Source organism: Mastomys coucha, unplaced genomic scaffold (assembly GCF_008632895.1).
Source record: "Mastomys coucha isolate ucsf_1 unplaced genomic scaffold, UCSF_Mcou_1 pScaffold8, whole genome shotgun sequence".
Taxonomy (NCBI): domain Eukaryota; kingdom Metazoa; phylum Chordata; class Mammalia; order Rodentia; family Muridae; genus Mastomys; species Mastomys coucha.
The window spans coordinates 5,318,441-5,331,602 of NW_022196914.1; the positions used below are offsets into that span (position 1 = coordinate 5,318,441).

The following is a 13,162-nucleotide window of genomic DNA, read 5'->3' on the forward strand; positions in this document are numbered from 1 at the left end:
TCTAATAAAAAAAAAAAAAAACTAGAAGATTCAGTCAGGGAGCCTCAACCGTGAAGATGGAAACTCCACAGTTGTGTCCCCTTTGATGACATAGCAAGGGGAGGTACATGTAATGGGATGGGCAGACGTAAAATCTCAACTTAATTTCTTATTTCAAAAAACAACTAACCTTCCTCTCTTTGACCAGCTATTTAGACCATGTTTGAAGAGCAGTCCCAACCCTTGGTTTCCTTGTCTTTTCTGCTCTGTGTCTTGGGCAGCTGGCTGGCAGAGTGATGTTTTCAATTACTTAAAATAATTTGAGCAAGGCAAAACTGTTTACCCTGTACCAGCCCCAACAAGTTGGCCTCTCTCATCCAGCGAGTTGTACTTCTTCTGCTTTGAGAATCAAAAGTCAGAGAGAAGCAACTCAATAATGGGATATACATCCATCCATCAATAGCCACACTCCCCAAACACAAGCAACTCTGGAGAATGTTTAGTTTCTCTTGTATCTTTCTAGATTTGGGGAAAGTGGAATTTTTCAGGAACAAATGGGTGTCTAGACTAATAGAGGATTTATTTATTTATTTATTGAATTATCATGGCTTCTCTGATTTCACAGCATTTCCTTCATCCTTCCCAGTCATGTAGCAAATTAAAATGATTGGCTTTGAAAAGTTAGGAAAGAATGTTGTGATGCTTTGGGGGTGAAATGAAAACTCTTGTGGTTGATAAAAGGACTCAGGGTTAGCACTCCTAAACTGGAAATTCCAGAGAGACTTGTTTCAATAGTTTTAGGAGACCTGTGCCTTGGCAGTTGGTCCAGAATATTTTGGTTCTCAGTACAAATGAGCAATTGGTTTCTAGTCATGCTTTGGTTTCTTACTTACATTGGCAACATTTTTAACCTTTATTATGTTGAGTTAAAATTGTTTTGACCTACCCCAAACAAATGGTAGATATCCATATCTGCCAGTTGTTTGTTTGTTTGTTTGTTTTTTTAATTTGGTGGGGGGAGTGGTTCTGACTTTTAATTTAAATTATTTGCTCATTCAGTTTAAGGACATCTTGGTTTTCATATCCATTTGCCCTTCCTCTCTGGTCAGAACAGCATAGACACTGTCAGGTCATTCATTCATGTATTCAGTTGACAAACACATGTGGACTGTTTACCACTGCAGCCTTTCTCTTCTGAGTACCTGAGGTTTCCATGGCAGCAGCATCCCAGTGGATTCATGTGGTACTTGCCTTTCCTTACTTCATTTTTATCATAACATTATGCCATTCAGTTCCATCTATGTTGTTGCAAATCACAGAAATCCATTCCTTTTGATGGCTGGGTTTTATGTCATTTTTGTGGGTGTATAGGCATTGAAAAAAACCTACATTAATCAGTATATAGATAAGCAGGTGGTCTCTCTCAGCTATCGTGTATGCTGTGATCAACATGTGATAGAAGATCATAAGCTAATTATATAATTATATAGTGTCATCTTCTGAGGAACTCCCATGGTTCCTCAAAGTTCCACAAAGGCTGTACTAATTTCCTTTTCTACCAATAATGCACACACCAGGGGTTCTTTTTCCCTTGCATGATTGTCAACATGTCTTTTTTATTCTCTTTCTTAATAATAGCCATTCTTACTCATAACATCTCATTGTGTTTTGATATTAAGACAGGGCCTCATGTATCCCAGGCTAACCTTGAACTTACTGTATAGCTGAGGATTCCCCGAACTCCTGGTCTTCCTGCCTCTATTCTCCAGGTGCTAATATGACATGATGTCTCACCATGCTTGGTTTTATGGGGTGCTGGAGATAGGCTTCATGAATGGTAGGCCAGAATTCTACCAGCTGAGCTTCATCTTTCCTTTTGATTGCTCAACTTCCCTAGTTTCCCATGGCAGCCATGTTCCCATATTCTGTCATACTCTTGCTGTTCCCTGAACAATCATAATCTTTTTTGACTCTAGATGGTGAAGACTTGGACCTGTGTTTCTGGAGAGCTGTGTTCCTTTCAGTAGGAAGTGCTGACTAGATGGATCCTGGACATTCTTACGGCTGTGTGTCTGCTGCTGTTTCTATGTCCTTCCATAGACAGAGCTCAAAGCAAACAAACTATCTGTATTATTTCCAATGTACTGCTTGGCTTTACTTAGCACTGCTTTCATATTTGCCTCTTTTTCTCTTGTCATGATATTTTTGGTTTTGAACTATATATATTATTTGCTTGCTTTCCTTTACATGTGAAATAGCCAAAATAACAATAGGATTTTGACTACTGATAACTGACCTCAGTGAGTGACATTTAATATTTAGATGCCATTTTTCCTGTCTTGAAATGTTCCCATTGTGTGTGTGTGTGTGTGTGTGTGTGTGTGTGTGTGTGTGTGCATGAGTGTATGCTTGCATATGGAATATTATATTTGGAAGTTTTTTGGAATAATTTTTTATTCTGTTATTATTTTTCAAGTCTGGTACAGTTTCATGAGAATTTGTTCCAGTTTGTTTTGTATTCTAGGACTTATTTACTGTTATTTCTGCTTGTTTACATTGCTTTTTTTAAAACACATAAACCTGTTTTATATTGTATCCATCCTGTTCCTGAAAATTAAATGCATGTTCTTTGTACATATGGCTATCTTAGAGCAGGGTCAGATTCAAAACCACAGAGCTATGTGTATTTAAAGAGTAGTTTTAAAGAGAAGTAACCCTTGAGCTTTCCTTCAAACACAGCCAGACAGCATCAATCAGTCGGCTATCCCAGTCCCTTCAATAGTGACAGCAAGGGCTGGGATGAATGCAGAGTGGAACTGGAAAGAGTGTCTCTAGGCAGTCATTTTTGTGGTACATGGAGCAGTTTCCAGTGTCTAACTCTGGAATCCCAGGGGCAGAATTAATGAAGGATTTCATGTGTACCCAAAAGAACACTGTCCCAATAATTTATTACCCCCACTACAGCATGAGCTTTAAAAGCTCTTCAAATTGGTTGTCCATTTGGAAACTGCAAGAGTTCTCTAAACAAAACAAAATAAATTTCTAGTTGGTGTAAAAAGAAGTTTCTTTGATAAAGGGTAAGAGCTACACTTACCATAAAGGTAAGGATTTACAGTGTATAAAAATAAAGTTATAAGATTTAGAATAAAGATAAAGATTAAACTTTAGGACTACAGCACTCAGGAGAATGGTCCCACAGCTCCCACCCCCAGCAGCACAGTAGAGCTGGCCATGGTGGAGTGGATGCAGGGGAACCAGTTCCAAGGGCATAAAAATGGGAGAGATGGCCCACCCTTTCCTGTGGCCAGCATAGAGAGGACTGGTTCTAGCCCTTTTGTGCTGCTACAGACAGGAGAGCTGTCCCTGTCCTTCACCAGGGCAAAGCTAGAGAGCTGGCCCTGGTGGTGTGGATACAGGAGAGCTGGCAGACAGACCAACTTGACTACTACCTAGGCCAGTTCCAGAACTTTGAACTGGCTCATCCCAACATCTATCCCATCTGTGAACTGCTGGAGCATGTGAAAGAACTAAAGCTGCAAGATCTCCATGACACAGGGCAACAACAGAATATCCTAGAAGAGTCCAGGTGAGGATCCAGAATTGATAATGTAGCAGAAATGAGAGACCTTGAACCAAACAAATGACTTGTTGCAATGGATTCTTGCAAAGAAAGCTATTGGGACACAGGGGTGTACTGTGTGACATACCACAGCTTCTGTGACAAGATTTTGTTTTCATTTGTGGTTTTGTTTTGTTTCCTTTTGTCTGGAAGTTGCAAGGGCAGAGGGCAGATACAGAGGGATGGGGACTTGAGTAGGGTTGGGGTGCATGACATAAAATTCACAAAGAATCAATAAAAGGTTAAAATTAAAAATAAAGATCAAGATTTAGAACACAGTAAGAGAATATATTGGCTCAGGAAAATGGCTATAATAAATTTTCCTCTAGGTTTCATGACCTCACCAACCATGTGTAGTTGGCTAGATTTATAGCATGGTTTCTCACTTGTTGAGCAGACCTTAAGTTCAACTCGACAGCTGTTGGTTACTCCCTGGCAAAAGTGTCACTATTGCGCCGTTGAGGATATCTGGCTGTCCTGGTCAACTGTGCAGGAGTGCTAGATGCTCTTCTCCCCTCTTAGCTTGCCTAACACCTTCTTATGAGAGCTAGTTCCCCAGCAGGAGGCTTTCAGGTCAGTTCCAAATTGATTTCTCTTAAGTCCTGTGACTGAATTTTACGGTATCTTTATCTATAGAGTTTTACTTCTGGGAGGCAACCAAAGCCAACAACAATAGCCTATATTGTTTTAGAAGTCTCTGGAAATCTCCTGACCAACAATATAATGGGACATTTCCCATTCCTGGTGCTTGGGTCCATGGCTTTTAAGGAAAACATTACCACTTCAGGTGTTGTAACTATTTCAACTACACACACACACACACACACACACACACACACACATACAGACACACACACACATACCATAATATTTATATGGCTTAAAAGAACAGTGTTTCCCTATGTTTTTTCTGAACATCCGTATCTCTTTTTGCAGCAGATGGAGACTATTGCAGAGACCCACAGTTACTTAAACTGCAGAGAATGGGTGACTGTGAGATGCTCAACCCCACTGATACATCTGCAATGCAACCTCTACATCTAAAGGCTTAGAGGAAATGATGAGACGGGAAGTGGGAAGATTGTAAGGGCCAGAGAAGCAGGACACCTACTGTGAGGTAATTGCTTCTAGATGTGACAGGGAAGCTGTAGCTTTGAAATCTCAACAGTATGGTTGCTACACAAGACCTGCATAATTATAGCATCAATTAACTTGTCAGTGAAGATGGGGGAACTTTCATGATGTGCCATGCCTACATGAAGAGCCACAAACAAGAGACGGAGAATCTGAAAGCTCCTGTTTGTAAGTACACCATAGCATCAGCAACAGGAGCCTAGCATGGAACCCTCTGAGAGGCCCAACAAACAGTAGTCTGAGACAGACACAGATATTTCACGCAACCAATGGACAGAAGCTGGGGACTCCTGTGGTTGAATTAGGGAAGGCTGGAAGAAGTTGTGGAGGAGGAGGGTGACCCCATATGAAGACCAGCATTCTCAACTAATCTGGACCCCCAAGATCTCTCAGACGCTGAGCCACCAACCAGGCAGTATACACCAGCTGATATGAGGCCCCAAACACATATACAGCAGAGGACTGCTGTGTCTGGCTTTAGTGAGAGAAAATGCAATTAACTTTCAAGAGACTTGAGTCCCCATGAAGTAGGGAGGTCTGGCAAGTGTTGGGGGTGTGTAGGGACATCCTCTTGGAGATGGGAGAGGAGGAATGGGATGCAGAACTGTCTGAGGGCAAACCAGGAAGGGGTTAAGGACTGGACTGTAAAAAAAGATTAAAGATAAAAGTAAAAAAAATAAAAGGAGGGAGATGGAGAATCATTTTCCCCAGACAGATTATCCAATCCAAAGTGATCAGCTATAATCACATGAACATATAAGTAACAATATATATATATATGCACACACATATATATAGATATGTATATATGCACATACCTATACTCATTTATAAACACATACAGATGCATATATGTAACAATAATAATTAAAGAAGAGGTCATATATTTCAAAGGGAGTCTGAGTTGGATGGGGGAGAAAGAAAGGTAAAAATGATGTAAATATATTTTTTATAAAATTCTCAAGAATTAAAATTTTCAATTAAAAAAACCCTCTTTGGACTTTATAAGTTACTCTTTCTCTGAGATGAATGCTTTTCTAAGTTATCACAGCTAATGAACCAAATTCTTACCCTCACCTAATGTCTGTGCCACCCTCCAAGCAGAACCATTGTTCATTGAAACAGTTGGCGAATGACTTTATGGATAGACCATCTTAATACACACACCATTTCTTAAATGAATGTAACCTGTTCTCTGTGGGCTGAGAATAAAGTCACTCACTCAAGTCACATAGTTTTGACCATAGCAGGAAATCTGTATCCAAAAATTGAGCCTACAATTCATTTCTCGGTGAAGCAGAACTATCAACTTTCAGCTTAGCTACAATGGAGGTAAAATCCTTTGGTGATGTGAGGGTCACTGAAATACAGCCTTATTACAATGAAACCCAATGCCTAAAAATTGTTATTATTTTGGGCTTGTACCACAGTAAGAGCCAAGGTTTTAAACTCTACTAAATACAAAACAAACAAAAAGACTTTATATATTTATGTTCATTTAAGAAAATACTAGTAGTGATGTATTGTTTTGAAGTATACAGCTAATATGTTTGGAGTTATTTAAAATTTATATTGAGAAAAATGTATTTTCACTATTGCTATAGACGAGCATCTACATAAGACTGTTAAATTGATTGTTGTTTTATATCAAACAACTTTTATAATACTCATTTTTATTGTTATAATATTTTATAAATTTTAAAGAATATGAAAAAAAATACCCTATCAATACGTACTACATTTGTGAATATGTACATCCAAAAAAAATCAATAAACTTTCAAAATAAAAAAAAATACCTCTTTTTAAGGCTGAATATTTCACAGTCTCTCATTTTTTGCACCTTGGATAGTTGTGTCAATCACTATTTATTGAACAAAGAAACTTCTCTGACGAAGATTGAGAGATGAGCTAATCTAAGGATATATATCATTTAATACTCTGTCTTTTTAGCAGAAAAATACTAGTAGGTTCTTCTCTAGGCCTATGACCTGTTTATCCACGGTCATATCCATGGTTTATCTTGGCCCTGATAACAGTGCCAGGCATGGGTTACATCTTGTGGAGAGGGTCTGAGATTCGATTGGAAAGGGTCTTGTCATTCTCAGGGTGTTTGTGTCACTACAGCACTAGTGACCATGTCTTGCTAACCAGTCATTATTGTAGTTCACAGGGTTCCTAGCTGGGTAGACTGATGGTTACCTTCTCCTACAGTAGCATGAGTGGTACGTTCTAGCACCATGGAAACTTGTCAGTAGGGATGAAGACCCCAGTCCATCCTAGCTTCATTTCATCACATTCTTTCACTCAGTTTTGTGCTATTGTTGGGTTATAGGGTCTTACCATTAAGTTCTGGGGGCAACCAAGAACACTTGGCTACAGCCTGTCATGTTTAGGTGTAGAGGGATCATATAATGGGCACAGAAAGAATTTAAGAGCCAGAGGTGGTAGGTGAGTATGTAGAGACTTTTCCAGATCCAGTAGGGCAGCTGCATATAGGGATACGCCTGGCCTGGTTGTGGCAACAAGAGCAAGCAAGGGAAGGATTGTCCTTCCTTCTGTCTCTGCTCCATAGTTTGTTTCTGCAACTCCTTAGATGGCTTTCAAACCTTTTCTGACTGCTCTAGCAATGTTACTCTTTGGAAGCTCCCGAGCCTTCCTTCCAGATACACAGTTTTTGTGTAAATGAGTAAACTGTGGCTTTAGACACAGCAGAACCGGGCATTGGATCCCATTCCATATGGTTGTGAGCCACCATGTGGTTGCTGGGAATTAAACTCAGGACCTTTGGAATAACAGCCAGTGCTCTTGACTGCGGAACCATCTCTTCAGTCCCTGATTTACAGCTTTATACAGCACTGTGCAGGAATTACTTGCTTACTTCCATCATTATTTGCCTTTCCCACTTGACTGTAAGCTCCAGGAGACTAGGAATTCTGTCTGGTTAACTAATGGACCCTTAGTACTTAGAATAAACCTGGCACAGCTCAGGTCCTCAAATCCATAGTTTTAAAGATGAGTGAATGGCTAGAAGGATGGCTTGGCAGCTACAGTCACTGGTTACTCTTCTGGAGAACCTGATTTTGATTATGAGCACCCACATAATGGTTCAGAACCTTCTATGAGCCCAGTTCCAGGAGATCCAATTCCTTCTTCTGGCTTCTGTAAGCACCAAGCATGCACACAGTACATAAGACATTCATGCAGGCAATACATCCATATACATAAAAATAAATAAACAAGTGCAATTTTAAAATGAATAAATGGACAAGTGAATGGCAGATTCAGTCTTGAAATTAAGCAAAGAGATGCTTAGAGTACATATCTCTAGACTCTTTCCAATGCATAACAAGTAAAAATGAGGCTTACCAAGAGCTCCAGTCAGAATTCCTCCCCTCTCTCTCTTGGTCACCACCACCCAGAAATGCTTATCTGATCTCTTTGCTCCTGTTGTTTTATTTGTTTTTTGTTTGTTTTTGGTTTTTTGTTGTTTTTTTTTTCGAGACAGGGTTTCTCTGTGTAGCTTTGGCTGTCCTGGAACTCACTCAGTAGACCAGGCTGGCCTCGAACTCAGAAATCCGCCTGCCTCTGCCTCCCAAGTGCTGGGATTAAAGGCGTGCGCCACCACCGCCCGGCGGTCCTGTTGTTTTAAATGTCCAGAAATTTTACTTCCATTACAAAGACTGTGTGGAGGACTGGCATGTTCAGGTGGGATGCACTAGAGAAAATATAAAGAAATTGCCCGTGCCAAGCAAAGTTGGCCAAATGTACTCAAATGTGGCCTGTTGATTCTCCATTCAGGCTTGTAGTTCTTTCTTCAATACCAAGGATTTGATCTGGGAGTATCTTTAAAGGCTGAGTGCTCTAAGACTCCTTCATAAAATACCCAAACTACCAAGGAACTCTAGTTGCAGGAAATCCTAATGTTTGTTCAAAGCCGGGTGAGTGTTCGGTGGTTCTGACTCATGTGTATCAGCCTGGTGAATGTTCTGCAGGGTCACATAGCTTAAAAATAAAAGATGAACTCCATTTATTGGCCCTACTTACTGGATATCTATTAATATTCTCAAATTCTAGGGAATAAAATATAAATGAGTGCTATCATTTCTGGAGTCTAATCTGTTAAATGGCTTAGTACTAACACAAAATATACATGGCATGTTGGGTTAATTTTTAAATGCCAGTTCCTATTGAATTCTGTGCTGGCATGCTCATTTATTTGAAATAACCTCCTAACATGAAAGCAACATTGTTAGTATTCTATGTAGGGGCCATGATCTGTACCTTTTAAACATATTTACCATGTGTTTCATGGATGCAGGGAGTTTATTTTGCTGTGACATTTAGTTAGGGTTCTGTGTAAGCTTATCTGAGGAAGGGACAATAGTTACAGTGTTTCCATTGTGTCAAGAGTGTATCCTCTGGGGGATGGAGAGATGGCTCAGCTGTTGAAAGTACCTTGTGTTCTTGCAGAGGACATGGGGTCAGTTGCAGAATCCCTGTGGTGGCTCACCATCATCCAGAGCCAGGAGATTTGATGTCTTCCTCTGGCTTTTCAGCATGAGGCTTTCATAACGTCCATGTGCATCTCTGGAGGCAAAACGTACACATAAGATAAAAATAAGGAAATCTCTAAAAATAAACCTCCTTTCTTTAAAAGAAATGTGTATCTGCCAAGTTACCATACTTCTGGATGGATTATTCATGCCATGTAATTTTTCTGTGGTCCTGGAGATCAAATCCAGGCTTGCACATCTTGGCAAACTAAACCCCCAATGCTAATGAGGTGTTTACTAAGATCTGTTCTCCATGTTTTGTCAATCACATTAAACTTGTAGGAGAAATCAGGGAAAATAAAACAGAACAAGAACATAGAGATAACACTAGCATGGTAGGCAAAAAAAAAAAAAAAAAAAAAAAAAAAAAAAAAATGACTAGGAAACATTTGGATGTTGAGGCCAGAGTTTCTGAGAGAAGAGGAGGAGCCAAGACAAAGACTACAGATTTTGAGTGTTTGCTGTGACATGTGACGTGGCTGGGAAGAAAGGCTGCCTGAGGGAAGGTCATTTAAATTAAGACACAGGCATGACAAAGCTTTGGCCCTCTTAGTTGCCCATGTGTACCTGTGACTGACGAAGCAGGGAGAGTAACTTAAGGTGGTGGGGGAGTTCATTTTGGCTCATGTCTTCAGAAGGTACATAGTTGCTTAGCCCTATGCCCTGGGCAACACATCACAGCAGCAGAAGCAGTGGTAGAGGAGATCTTTCTTGCTTGACATCTTGAATTTAGCATGGTTCTTCTGAGAGTCACCTGTGTTATCCCAAGTGTCAACTGGCCATTCCTTTTTATTCCACTATTATTAAATTATGCATATTATTACAATATTTAATGTACCACATACATAGTATATGAAATATATATACATTACATATATCATATGTAGCATATATAATATATTACATGTATTATATATTTCTCTGTTTTGGCTATCCATTGTTCCACTGATGGTCATTTGCATTCTTTCCAGTTTCCGCTGATTATGAATGAAGCTTCTGTAAGCCCACTTGTTTGAGTCCTTATGTAGAAAAATGCTTCCATTTCTCTTGGCTAAAGATCAGGAGCAGATCACTCACTGGGCATTAGGAGAAGCACATGTTTAACTTTGTCAGAAACCGCCCAAGTGCTTTCCAAGGGAGCTTTGTGATCATGTACGCCCACTGGTAGCATGTGAGAGGTTCTATCTGCCTCCTTGCTGTCACTTGGCATCGTAAGCCTTTTAAAATTACTTTTCAGATTTAGATGTTTTAAGAAGTAGCAAGCTCTTGAATTGTTATTAAATTACCTAAACTGATGAAGAAAATTATCCTCATCAATCATGAAACCCAAACAGGTAGAATTAAATCCTAAAACCGTATACAACTGGGTAAAATGACAAGATTCATGGATCTTCATTTGTACTCTTACCTAACACCAATCCTCACCAGAAGGAGAGTAATGAGGCAGTATCCACTCTCTCTGGTCCCTCTCCACTGAAATGTACTCTTAGGAACGTGTATCAACTCCTTGGAGTTTGTCTGAACCCCAGCTGTTCCAATGAAGAGAGATTTTTTTAAGGCTGTATTTACTGACCTTTCTGGCCAGCCTCTTCCACACTAGGTCTGAATGGAGAATAATATGCTACAGGCAAAGCTGCCAGACTCTATCCTAGAAAGAAGCATCTATGTGTAAGTAGCCTCCTGTTGCGAGGCAACAATGGAGTGGGTGACTGGAGCTTAGAAGAGGCCTGTGCAGTCAGGTCTTCCTTGTGCTGACTACCAGGGGGAGGAACTCCTGGGGTATAGCAAACGGCAGCACACTATGCTTAAGTGATCATCTGGTACAGCTTATGAGTTCAACTTCAGGGTCCTTAGGCCCTGGGTGTGTAGGATGAGAGAGAAGTCTGATCTGTGACGGACACTGGCATCCTCTCTGGGTAAGAAAGGGGATGAGGGTCATGAGATATCTCATAACTAGGACGTGTGAGATGGCTCAGCTGGTAAAGGGATTTGTGGCCATGCTTGACAACCAAGCTTGACTTCAGTCTGTGGGACCCACATTGTGGAAGGAAGAACCAACTCTGCCAAATTGCCCTCTGATTGACATTGAGTGCTGTGGCACATTTGGCCCTGCCACATGCACACTCCTTGAATCAGTAAGTAAATATGATAAAAAGCATATTTAATCATGTTAAAGAACTTCAACTTTTCAGTAGGTTATAAAGAATACTAGCAGAGGAAAATGTACTTTCTCTGCTTCAGATTTGGTCCCTAGCATTTCAAAATGAGTCTTCTTCCAGACAGCAAGGTCCCCATGGAGCAGTGGTACTCCTGGGCTGGCTACGGTCTCCTGACTCAACATTTGAAAGCTTCAAATATTTAAGAGCACTCCTCTTTCCTCTCAGCTAGCCCTGAAGAAGGTTAAGTGTGTTTAGGTTTTCTGCACTGAATGTGAGGTCTCTTTATACTTTTCGGTTCTTCTAATGAGTTTGGAATATTTTTAGGTTCATTACATTGGAAAGCCAACCTTTCAAAATGACCAACTCCATGTAAGATGTTAGCAACCGGGCCACCCATCACACAGTCTCACATTTGTTTATTATATTTTAGGAGGGGAACAGGCCGTGGAATTGGATAACTTGAGTTCAAGTGCACGTCAATAATGTAAGTAGCTGCCATACTCTTTCTTAGAATCTGAATCTCACTCCAGTCTCTTTGTTTCCTTATCTGGTGTGAAAGGTTTTGATTGTTGATGCCATGGCCTTCATAAATCTAAAGAGCAAACAACTTTCACTATCTTTACAATTATACATACAATAGTAATTTTTTGTTGCAGTTTTGACACATAATCTTAAGCAAGAAATTTATCCCCAGTGGTACTCTTCACTTTTTTTTTTCATTAAAAAACTAGAGTTGAAGAATAATAAACAGAATAAAAAATATTGATCCAGTATATGCCTTAGTAATTTTATATGCCCAATCACACTATTATGATGCATTTTCTGTTTGGAAAAATAAACATGCATTCAACTTCAATGGCAAGGGGGATGTGTGCATGTATGTGTGTATCCAAGTGCATGCGTGTAAATGAGTAGTTGTGAAAGCCCTTAGGAGTATATACAATGTTCTGATCTCTCTCTCTCCCTCTCTCTCTGTTTCTCTGTCTCTCTGTCTGTCTGTCTGTCTGTCTCTCTGTCTGTCTGTCTCTCTCTCTCTCTTTCTCTGTGTCCCTCTCTCTGTGTCTCTTTCCTCTCTCTCTCATTCTCACTGTCTTAGTCTCTTGAGACAATGTCTTTCACTGAACCTGGAGCTAGACTGGTGGCCAATAAGCTCAACCACACCTTGTTTTTTATGTCAGTACTGAGATTCAGATTAAGGTCCTTATGTGTCTGTAAGCAACTGTTTTTTACCTGCTCATCTTGTAGGATTTCAACATGTGAAGTGCACAAAGAAATTTCATTTCAAGCTATGTACAGGACACTTAATTATACTTGAAAGTAAATATTCAAATGTGACCAGAATCCTCACAGAACGTACAGCTTGTATGACCACCCTGGATTATTGATTATTTATGAGGTCAGTTTTCACATCTATCCTGATGATGGTCTCAATGTCTAGGTCAAGTATTCTATGTACTTGGAGTAATCATTTCTTTTCCTATTGATGTATCACACGGTTCAAAGATGTGGTTAGCAAAGTCTTACATGGTAGTGCAGAGCCTTTACCAAATCAAGTGTTTAGTAGCTCATCCTAACCATGATAACACATAAAAGGCTGGCTACTATCCACCTCTTCAGATTACCACCTAGCCAGAAGAATTTTTTTTTTTATTTTAAAATTCTGTTTATATTCTTTGGTTATTAACATGCTTTTAATTATCAAAGATTTTCAGAACAC

The 13,162-nt window shown here is 39.8% G+C and overlaps 2 long non-coding RNA genes across 3 annotated transcripts in view; both read left to right on the plus strand.

Annotated features, from left to right (window-relative positions):
• LOC116083757 overlaps positions 1-13,162 on the plus strand; it is a 72,888-nt gene that overhangs the window by 32,528 nt on the left and 27,198 nt on the right. The window lies entirely within an intron of this gene.
• The window catches only part of LOC116083756, an 11,088-nt gene continuing 2,467 nt past the window's right edge, over positions 4,542-13,162 (plus strand). Inside the window, exons 1-3 of one of the 2 annotated variants that reach the window (XR_004115897.1) lie at positions 4,542-4,715; positions 11,876-11,929; positions 12,691-12,841. This is a non-coding gene — a long non-coding RNA (uncharacterized LOC116083756). Of the gene's footprint in view, positions 4,716-11,063; positions 11,203-11,875; positions 11,930-12,690; positions 12,842-13,162 lie in introns of those variants that run through there. The other variant, XR_004115896.1, reaches the window with a different exon arrangement.